Source organism: Ambystoma mexicanum, chromosome 13, assembly GCF_040938575.1.
Source record: "Ambystoma mexicanum isolate Mex_15411 chromosome 13, UKY_AmexF1_1, whole genome shotgun sequence".
Taxonomy (NCBI): domain Eukaryota; kingdom Metazoa; phylum Chordata; class Amphibia; order Caudata; family Ambystomatidae; genus Ambystoma; species Ambystoma mexicanum.
This window is the reverse complement of record NC_090938.1, coordinates 98259779-98271986: the sequence shown is the minus strand read 5'-3', so window position 1 is coordinate 98271986 and position 12208 is coordinate 98259779.

Genomic DNA, 12208 nt, shown 5'->3' with positions numbered 1-12208 from the left:
ACACATAGCAGACGAATTAATGGAACATTTGTTAACCCATACGGGTCGAGGCCCAAAACCAGGATCGAAACCAAACACGCCAGTAGTGACTGCGCAGACCCAACCAGTAGCTCTCATACACCCTCCCGCAGCCCAAGCACTTCCCCTCACGCAAGCATTAACCCATGCCCCACCCACAGCTCGAGCCCTCCCACAAGCGCATAACGCGTAATTTCCCAGCACCCAGGAAGGCCCTTCACAGATGCCACCTGTGTCACTTGTCCCATCCGCACCTCCCGCTCTAGAGACAGATTCAGCACCATACGCCCCTCCCGAAGTCGAAATTGAGACCGGGGAGGCGAGAGGCAAAGAAAGAAAGGCTGAATTATAGCAAGAGGCAGAAATGTACATAGAAGGAAATGATGGGACGGCAGCATTGGCCTCGTTATATGGGTACCGAAGAAGCAACGAGAGACAGGTAGTGTCGGAATACATGGGGACATTTTTGGTGGGAGAATGGAAAAAGTTACTTGGGAATTTACCGCCACAACGATTGTTAGATTTGAATAAGTTAGCACGCAGTGAGCAAAGAGATGAGGATGTAAGAGAACATGTGTACAAACTCATTGAACTGAAAAATGAAATGGATGATAGATATGCTGAAATGTTTGCTAGACCTGAATATAGTCCGGAGAGTATTAAGAAAGGTAGGAAGGAGGCGTCGAGGGTGTATATGCAAAAATCGTGGCCGACAGTTTTTCCAGGTGGTGCAAAGCATTTGCCGCCACCTGGGCAAAAAGGTGATAAGAGGAGATTGCAAGCATGGGTGGGGAAACGATGAGATGGATGTCAAATGAAAACTTTGTGGAGGAAGTAAGTGAGATGTGTAATGAGTACCCCATGCAAATGAGAATAAAAGCAATGGGAACAATAGTAGGGGTCCTACTGCAGCAGGTAATTGGATACAATAGAGGTAGAGGAAATGCACAAGGCAGGGGAAATTTGAATAAAATGCACGGGGTGTAATTGGGATTAAATCAATGTGCGTACTGTAAAGAGGAAGGACACTGGCGAGCGCAATGCCCGCACCTACAGAATAGAGGTGGGTTTGGCCAGAGAAGGCCTCATAGAGGACATCAGGGGTCAAATGGCCCAAGCAGAAATAGCATGCAGCAGCAGCAGGGATATACCAATGGAGGTAATCAAAACCAATCCCATGGTCAAAACCAAGCTCAACAGAACCAGGCAGTGAACCAAAGTGTTCCGAACCAAAATCAGGGCGGGCAGGGCCAACGGAGAAATGATCAGAGTGGAGGACACCAAGGGGGAAATGGGAATATTTTTGATACACAGCCAAACATGTATTATAGCAGCAGCGGTGACTACACATCGGACTATGTGTTATTTTTGGAATAGGACAGCCCACGGCAGGGGTCGGAACCAGTGTCTATTCCTGTGAATCAGAGAGGACCCTACGTAGAAATAAGAGTTGGGAATAAGGAGCACCATTTCCTTGTAGATACAGGGGCACAAAAGTGTTCGATAGACCACCACTTGGTTCCGGAGATCCCACTGTCAGGGCAAAAGAATGTTTCTGCAGGGTTCGCAGGTACACCAATAATTAACCCCTTGTCCGAAGCTGTCCAAATTACAATAGGACCATTTACGGAACAGTGTCCATTTCTTCTGACAGAAAATTGTGGGGAGAACTTGCTAGGATTAAATTTGTTGAGAAAATTGGGGGCAGTTATACATTGTACGGCAGATGGGGTGTTCCTCACGATTTGGCCTCACGATGCACCGGTGACAGAATTTATGTCAGAAGCGTTACCAGAAGAGCTAAGTAGAGTACCAACCTGTCTGTGGGCAATGCATGATAACGATGTAGGATGCTTGAAAATAGAGCCAGCAAAAATAACTTTGAAAGAAGGTGTTACATTACCACGAATTCCCCAGTAGAAGATTTCTGTTGAAGGTGAGAAGGGATTGAAGAGTATTGTTACTGACCTGGTGAGGTTGGGGGTGGTTGAAGAAATTGCAGGTAGCACGTGCAACAGCCCGATTCTTCCAGTTTACAAGAAAGGAGGCAATGAAGTACCATATCGTTTCATAATTGATCTGCGCGCAATGAACAAAGTGGTAGACCCACAATTCCCTTTGGACCCAGATGTCACAACAATACTGACAATGATACCGGCCACTGCAGATTACTTTCGTGTAGTTGATTTGAAGAACGCGTTCTTTAGCATTCCAGTGGATAAAAGCAGTAGATATCTGTTCGCGTTCACTCTAGGAGGTCGATCATTCACACGCATTACACAAGGATACACGAAAGCCCGAGCATTTATAGCAGGGCACTAAAGGAACAGCTAGATATGCTAGAACTACCAACAGGTTGCGCACTCTTGCAGTACATAGATGACTTGTTACTAGTTGCTGACACAAAAGAGATCTGCAAAGAAAGTACTATATTACTATTGACACACCTAGCGACCCATGGTCACAAGGCAAGTTTGGCGAAATTCCAGTATAATCAAAAGGAGGTGTTTTATTTGGGTTACCTACTTTCGAAAGAAGGGAGAAGATTAACACCAGAACGCATAGAAAGTATTTCTAGTATGCCCATTCCAAAAACTCAAAAAGGAGTGAGAGCTGTAATAGGCATGGCCTCTTATTGGCGGCAGTGGATCAGTAATTTTGCATTGATTGTGAAGCCGATGATAAAATTAACTAAAAAGGATGCAGTGATGCCTTTGCAGTGGGATGAGGAATGTCAGAAAGCGTTTGAACAATTGAAAGTTGCATTATGTTCCGTGCCAGTTTTAGGCACACCAAACTACAAGAAAATATTTAGACTATTTGTGAGCGAGAGTGAAGGATGTGCATTGGCGGTTTTGACACAGGAACAAGGTGGAAGAAATAGGCTGTGCGGCTATTATTCTTCCGCGCTGGACCCTGTAGCGCGCGCACTACCACGATGTTTGCGATCTGTTGCAGCGGCTGCTGCGTCAGTGAAACAAACGGAAGGAATGGTATTGGGGCACACTTTAATTCTGATGGTGCCACATGCCATAGACGTTCTATTAAACAGAACACAGAAGCAACACCTCACCTCTGCTAGACTAACAAGATATGAGCTCATCTTGTTTGCACCCCACATCCAAATGATGAGGTGTAGCGCATTGAATCCTGCAGAATTAATGCCACTGCCCATAGCAGAAATTGGTGGCAACGAATCACCACCACATGATTGTTTCATGGTCACTGAAGAAGAGACAAAGGGAAGAATTGATTTGAGCGACACCCCACAGAAAGAGCCAGATGGAGAGTTGTTTGGCGATGGCTCTTGTTTTAAATTACCTGATGGCACATCAACTGCCGCATATGCAATTACTACCCTAGAGAGTGTTGTAGAAAGCAGAAGAATCCCCTACAATTCGGCACAAGCCGCAGAAATAATAGCACTGACCCGAGCCTGTGAACTCTCTGAAAATTTGAATGTAAACATATATACTGACAGTCAGTACACGTTCGGGGTGGTTCATAACTTTGGTCGACTCTGGGCTGAGAGGGGTTTCTTGACATCACATGGAGCTAGGATTCAACATGGCCCTTTGAGTGTGCGATTGTTGTCTGCACTCACGTTTCCAAAGCACCTAGCTATAGTGAAGTGCGAGGCGCATAAGAAAGTAACATGTAGAGTGGGAGAGGGAAACGCATTTGCAGACAGGATGGCGAAACAAACAGCCACTGATTTGAGTAATAGAATGATGACAGTACAGACAGAGGAAGTACTTTGTATGATAGAGACGACCGAAGAGATTCAGGGGTGGGCTGAGGGCTCTGCTCAGTTAGATTTGGAAGGATGTTGGGTGGACAAAGAGACCAAGAACTGGATGTTGCCAAATTGTTACGTAACCGCAATGGTTACAAAGGCGCATAGCCCTACCCACATTTGCGCGAAGAAGATGGTACAGCATTTATCCACAGTATGGAAAAATTAGCACATAAAAAAGAATGCAGAAAGGCTAGTGCAGAATTGTATTACGTGCCTGCAACACAATGTAGGGAAGGGAACCGTGACTCCAGTAGGTAGTTTTGGCCACCCTCTATGCCATTCGAGGTGATCCATTTTGATTTCATAGAAATGGAAAGGTGCCAGAACGACAAAAATGTATTAGTGGTGATTTGTGCATTCAGCAAGTGGATGGAGGCATATCCTTTAAAAGACTGTACTGCCATGTCAACGGCAAAAGTAATGTTGAAGGAGTATTTCTCCCGGTTTGGGCTGCCCCGTGTCCTGTGGTCAGATAACGGCCCACATTTTGTGGGCGCAGTGGTGTTACAGATCTGTGCAGGTCTACAGATAGAGAAACGATTCCACAGTTCCAGGCATCCCAGTTCTGCCGGGCTTGTTGAGAGACATAACGGTATCTTAAAGTCAAAGATAGCTAAAATCTGTGCTGGGAGCAAGTTGAGTTGGGTGGATGCATTACCCCTAGCGCTATTGTGCATGCACACGTCTGTGCAGGCTAAAACTGGGCTCTCCCCCTATGAAATTATAATGGGGAGACCAGCAAATGTATGGTGCGCGCCTCAGCCCAAAAGATTATGCGAGGTAGAGCATCCTGTGTTAAGCACGTACTGTGGCCTTTTAATGCAGAAGTTGCGTTTCATTCATCAGCAGGTGCAGGAGGCGTTACCAGTGAGGTACACAGGCCCGGGGCACGCGCTGGAGACAGGAGACTGGGTGCTGTTGAAAAATTTTGAGCGGAAGACAGCATAAGCACCCAGGTGGCGCGGCCCCTATCAAATGTTGCTGGCGACGCAGACGGCCATACGGGCGGACGGCCGCAAGGCCTGGATTCATGCTACCCATGCCAAAAAGTTCCCAGCTTCACTGAACACTTTGCCTGATCCAGACGACCAGAAAGAGAACGATTCTGGAAAAGAAAGTAACTGTTGCCAGTCCACTGCCACAGCATCAGCCTGAGCGAGAAGTGAAAGTTAAAACAAAGCCTGAGTGAGAAGTGAAACTCAAAACAGAGCCTGAGGAGGCTGCCAGGAAGGGGAAAGGGCGAAAAGTGCCCCAACGTTGCTGAGCAGAAACAACATCACTGCCGAGCGACACAAACTCTGCATTGCAAACACGAGCAGAAACAACTCGTGTACCCCTTTGGCGCCCACCAGTTTCTACAAACGCACCAAGGCCAGAGAAAGAAACTACATCATTGCCACGCCACTTATCGCTACCCATCATTGTGCCGCAGGCTGACACTAAGCCTGATACTGGAAGTGCACGGCACTATTCACGGATCATACAATACCAGGAGTGGAACGGTATAATTTGCGGCCTCGAAAGACAAAGTGATCCACAGATCTTTGGTGCTTTTCTTTTGCCTTTGGTTCCACTCACGGATGGAGTGGGAACCAGGGGCGTAGAGGAGAGAAGTGTGAGAGTTGTGCAAGTCGGACAATTCAAGACTCACGGCTCCTCAGTGCGCTCATAATAAAGTACATGTGTGAGGAGCCAGAGCAGGACAAGCTGGACGCACATAGTACTCCGTCAACAAAGAACTGTTCAGAAATAGTTTGAGCAGTGGAAGAAAAGACAACTAATCTTGCTTGAAGTGGATAAGTGATTGAGGCTGTGGGAAAAGCTGGCAGAATTGAACTGTGACATTTCCGTTCAGCTTTTCTGGCATCAAAAACGAGAGAGATCTGCGACGAACTTTGTCAGCAAGAAGAAGGACGATGAAGAACAAATCAAGACCAGTTTCAGCTTCCTCCTGCACCGCTGCTGAAAAGATGATAGTTTTAGAGACTATAAATTTAGGAAAAAAGCATGGTAAAAGGAATAAGGAACTGATTTGGACATTGGTCCTGTGTTCTCTAAGTATGGTAGTACCAACAGTAATAGCTATTACACTATGGTTCCTGGAGTCCGCGTACCCATTAGAAACACTTTTGCTAAAAGCAGCTACTGAAAGCCCGGTTCATGTAATCACTGGTACTTTGTCCCCAATGGAAGAAAGACATAGAGAAGGATATGGCAACAATACATTGTTGCTCATCATGAACATGACCCATGCGGTTTTAAAGAAAAAAGATTGCTGGGTTTGTGCCCATTTACCACAGCACGGTGGGAAAGGGATAGGCTGGTATGTACAACCGTTACCATTGGTTTATTCATGTGAAGTATCATTGAGTGCAATGTTCTTTGGGAAATGGAACAAGAGTAATACGGTTCAGCTAGATGAGACCAATATGAATGAATTTGAGGAAGTGATCATGAGACCTGTGGGTTGTTCCATATTCCACAAAGCTCGCGTATTTTCACCAGATCCCATGAGGGAAAATACACGAAAGACAACAAGACTAGATAGATTACATAGGCAGAATAGACCGACCCCGCCAGCAGAAGAAACATCAGTAATGACATTTCGAATGAGGGATGAATGGAATAAAGATGCTGTGCCCCCTGCCATTACCTTGGATTACAGCCCCAAAACTGCTCCCCTATGTTTAAGAAAAAAAGTTCTTATAAAGTAGGAACGTTTAGCAGCTGCCTGAACACAGTGGTTTTAAAGCACGAAATAGAACCCGTGTACGTAGGGGACCCTGTTTACTTTATATGTGGGGAAAAAGCATATCCATGGTTACCTAGGAACTGGGGAGGTACATGCTAACTAGGTCTACCGATCCCAGGAGTATTCCTCTTGGAAACAGCAGAAGTAGCCAGGCGAACAAAAGGTAGAACTCAAAGGAGTAGTGAGGGTGGAATGATAGCAATGGATGTAGCCAAATCGTTTATACCATTCTTGGCCCAAATAGAAAATTCCTATAATATAAGACAACTGTCTAGAATATTAAAAAATACAATAGATACAACAACGGATATCTTATACAACAATACGTTGGAAGAAAAAGGAATTAGGCTAATGGCACTACAAAACAGAATGGCTCTTGATATAATATTAGTTGATCGTGGGGGAGTTTGCAAACTCGTAAAAACTGCATGCTGTGTATTCATAGATGACTACTCCCCTACCATATTCAGAGGCATCAGGAAACTACATGTCCTTAGTTCCACACTCTCTACTGAAGAAGGGGTTTGGGGAATAGGATCCTGGTTTTGGGGACTATTGCGGTCCTGGGGATGGAAGCTCATTTCGATACTAGTGGTGGTACTTGGTATATTCATAACATGTTGCTGTTGCATACAATGCCTACCAATAGTTTGCACTGAGATAACTGAGGGATGTACTAAGGGATGTATGCACATGGTGTCGAGAGGAAAACAAACGCATGGCCGAAATAACAGAGCACTGATGAAACAAAAACAGTAAAACAATTAATGGCTATAGACATTAATGATGAAGATGATGCTTATGATAGCATGAAAGGTTCAGACATAGATACCCCAGACTTATCCTCATCAGAGGAGGATACAATTAACGAATAAGACGTTTGGCATTTGGCCAAAAGGAGGGTTTGTCAATCTGGAAAAGTGAATACCCTTCATTTGGATGATAGACGTATCTTGATGGCCGAAGGTCAACCATTTTATGCACAGAATTATAGAAATACAGACTGCTATGCTTGACCAACAAGCGGCCATTTTAAACGTAGCAAGAATCGCCATTTTGCTTGTTAACCATTGCTCATTGCTGTCTAAACTGCTTTGCAGCTTGCAATTCTTGCGAATTCTGCTTACTCTGCTCAACTGTTAACATTGTTGTCTGAATATGAAAGGGCAAGGCCGCGGGACTGAGGAGTTCGTTGAAACTCCTCATGAGCAGCCCAGAAAGGAATGCCCACGCTCCCTCTCTGTAGCCTTGAGGGAGAGCTGCATGGCATTTAATCATTTCACAGCTGCCAGGCAGTCTCCTACTGTGGTAGAATATGTTAGAATAAAGCAGCTAAAGGCTTGAATTATGCTCTTCCTACGGCCCCCCTTCACAAAACCCTTTAGAGCGTGTCGGCTCCCAGGACACGAATAGCACCTCATAGAAAGCAAAGTTTGGAATGTGATTCTTCCCCCGTGTGCAGCTTGCTTCCAAGAACAGAAGCACCGTGTTCTGTTCAACAACTAGAAGATGCCTCCGCACTTTCTAAATTGCACATTGTTACTAGAATAGACATCGAAAGTGTCATAATTGTCATACTCTGTCACGATTGTCGGTTATGTCTTCTTCTTCTGATGAGATGACAAGTTCTCCCCCTTCCCCCAACTCCTCACCTTCCTCTTTCTGCTTAATCCTTCCGTCCTTATGTCGTGGAGGCTTCTCTTTTTTCTTATGAAGATAAGGACGCCCTCGATAGGATGCCACCGTGCCACTAAGATAGGGGCAACGGGGGTTATCCTACCGAGAACGCCTCACAGGGGGAAAAAAGGCGGAAGGCACAAAAAACCCCTGAACGTAGTATTGTAAGTGGAGGATCCCAGAAGATGAGTTAGCTGAAGAGAGTGCAATCCGATGAGCTGGCACCAAATCTGGAAAGAGGTAGATCCAACGGACTCAGGGGAAAAATCACAGGCAGTCCAGTAGGCAGGCAAAAGGTCTGGCAACAGGTGAGTTCAATGGGATACCAAGGATAATCACAGGCAGTCCAGTAGGCAGGCAAAAGGTCTGGCAACAGGTGAGTTCAATGGGATACTAAGGATAATCACAGGCAGTCCAGTAGGCAGGCAAAAGGTCTGGCAACAGGTGAGTTCAATGGGATACTAAGGATAATTAGCAAGGAGAAAAGGAAGGAAACGAAAATAAGGAGAAAACAAAGGCTAGACAAGAACGAGATCAAGCACTGGGCAGGGTGGAAAAACAGCTGAAAGGGAAACAGAGAAACTGAAGGCAGAAAGTCAAGAATATCACCGGGAGATGGAGCGGCAGCAACACAGGAGGAAACCCGGAAACGTTGCAACGCGTATGCGACCCGGAAGCGAGGATATTTATACTTCCGGATCACGGACGCGTACAACGACTAGAGCGGTAAATGGAAGACGAGGAGCGGAATGCTACGGCGGACAGAACCGCCAGCGATTCCACTTCCGCCAACCCTGCCGCGGCATGACATACTCGTCGGAAATGTCCATCATCATCCCGAGTTCAAAGAAACTCAATAAAAGGGGGGTGTTAAACATGACATAGCTGACTGTATGATATGATTTTGTATATATGTAACTGATGTACGTAATTCGCTCTCTTGCGTCCCTCGAGGTCTAGAGAATACACGTATCGGGGCGTGAGACCACAGTTGGTCAATTGGGACTATTTTGCTTGCAATAAACCCTAGCATTGGGAATTTGAACCTCGTGTCTGGCGCATCCTTTCGTGTATGGTTATTGCCTTGTTTCCATATCCCGACGGACCCCTAAGGGCCCCTTTCAGAGATGCCTTTGTCGAATGGCCAGAAATAGAATTTAATATTACCGGCGAATCCAGCAAAGTGTTTTTGGACCATTGCTACAATGTGACTGCTCTGCCAGATAAACATGAAACCGAATGTATAGAAGATAGTTTTACATTAGTCGCAGAGCACTTTACACAATCGACACCCACCAAAAAAATGCCACCCAAAAAGCAGTCGACATTGATGTTTTCTCCTATCCATGGTGAAGTAACAGATATTGAAATGACAGAGACTGAAGCATCAACACAATTGGCCTACGAACTAGACAAAGATCTCAACTATAGTATGTCCGATTTGTCTGATATGTCCACAATGGTTCTGTGCGAAAGAACAGTGATGCAGGATGACAGTGTAAGGAAGGAGGCCATTACATAGTATTCGACAGCAGCTTGGAGATTATAAAGATGCTGAAATGTGTGCATTCATTGAGAGGGGAAGTATGTGGAAAGCCATTGGTGAATGTGACACGTCGAACAGAAGGCAGTAACATCAAAATACATGCCACCTGTGAAAAGTCACATAAAACATTTTCATGGTCCGCTCCACCGATGCTGGGGAAACTGCAAGCTGGCAATCTGCTGTGTGCAGCAGGTTTACTTTTCAGTGGCTCGAGTTTCAGCAGGTTATCCAGTTTCTGTCAGTTTGTGAGACTCCATTTCATTTCTAAAACGCAGTACTACAAATATCAACGTGATTATCTATTCCCTGCTATTAGTGAAGCTTGGAAAATTGAACAATTGTCTATTGAAAGTACATTCCCCGACAAACGGTTCAGGCTAGCCGGTGATGGACAGTGTGACAGCCCCGGATTTTCTGCTAAGTACTGTACATACCACTTTCAGGACATGGAAAGTAAGAAAATTGTGAGTTTGGTGGTCGTGCAGGTGTCCCAATGTAAATCCTCAGTGGCCATGGAGAATCTTGGTTTTATAAAATCACTGGAAGATCTACAATCTAGGGGAATGCAAATCGACCTCATAGACACGGACAGACACGTTTCTATAGCAAAGACAATGAGAGAGCAGTTTCCAAATATTAAACATCAATTTGATGTATGGCATGTTGCCAAATCAATCAATAAAAAAATATGTGCTGCAGGGAAAAAAAGGTTTGGAAAGTATTTCACAGTGGTCAGTCTTTCAGCAACCATCTTTGGTGGAACTCCAAAACATGTGATGGGTCTGTTCAACATCTACTGGAAAAATGGCGGTCACTAATGCACCACTGTTCCAACATTCACCGCTGGAAGAAAACCAACATTTCCACCAATGTGAACATGGCTCTTTGTCCCCGGAGCAGGCACGGAAGAAGAAGTGGTTGATAGCATCTTCACCTCCACACAAAGTCCTTGAGAAGATTGTGTTTGATAAAACTCTATCAAGAGATCTGAAGGGACTCACAGAATTTTGTCACACAGGGGATTTGGAGATGTCCCACAATATGTGCCTAAAGTACCGGCCAAAGAGATTGCATTTCGGCATCGGAGGCATGAAATTTAGGACATTACTAGTGGTATTAGCGCATAACGAGAATGTAGGCCATGAACAATCTAGGACTGCAGGAAACTTAGGGATGCTTCGCTACACTATGGCCTTTTACGAAAAGAAGCAAAAATGGGTGGTCAAACCAGTGTATGAGGAAATGGAATTCAATTTTGTTAAATCTCTTATTATTATTGTCGTAGAGATGCATACTCATGGAATTGCGCGCAAATCTGTTCAGAGCACACATACATTGCCACAAAACATTGCCAACGTGCCATGTCCACCAAAAGCAGAGCTCGTTGAATATTTCAAATCCCGGTTCAAATGATTACCATCTGTTTTTATTTTTGCCAAAAATGTTTTTATAAAGTGTCCAAATAAAGTATGCAATTTTTATTTTGAAATCTATTCTCTTAGTCCTTTTTTAAAAAAAATAGTACAATTATTACGATTGACATACAATGTAACACTGCTTTCACATCTCACAGTTTAGTCGAGCAACTGTGGGACCTTCATGTATCGTGTTAGTGCCTGATGGATAACAGTGTGTAAGAATCTTTGGTTTGTGGCATGCTCCCTTGCCATACAGTTCCCCAAACAGCTGAATATCTGCTCGTCACGCAAAAGGGATGAGACCTAGGCCACATAACATAATTGGCATGCAAGAAGTACAGACTGTGAAAACATGCCATGGGATAGGATACCGTGAGATAAGCAGAGGTGGGGCTATTACTAGATACACTATGACTCAATTTTTGTGTTTCATCGACTACAATTATGGAGTAGGGCACATTCTGTCATTGCCAAGTTTCCCCTATCCCTCATCAATGCCACGAACAGCGAGCAGTGACAGCCCCCAATTTTTTCTTCCAGGGCCTGTGCTTCAAAATTCCAGTTCTCAGGGATGCATTGACACGGGATGTTGCAAACTGAAAATGTATGTTCATTTCGAGTGAAGGTCACCAGCTTTGAATTTTTGCTTGGGAGCTGGGGAGGCCCAGGCGTCGCGCACACAGTATAAGGGTCTATTGTTTTTTGTCCTTGAGAGACAGGGAACATTCCGAAAGGGATTGAATTGAATGAGGGGTGTAATAACGTAAAATATGATAAGGTTGTCCATTCAGAAACTGGACTTAGTTACATGTAAGTTCAGTTTATGAAAAATCATTGACACGAACGGAGGCTACGTTACGGTCTGCATTACGCCAAGAGAATGGAAATGCCGAATATATTGTAAGTTTCTCTTTAGACGATTTTATACCAGAACTAGTCCAAATACGAATAGCTGACCGTTATAGCTGGGTTACATTGTACTCGTTCGTTCTGTGTGG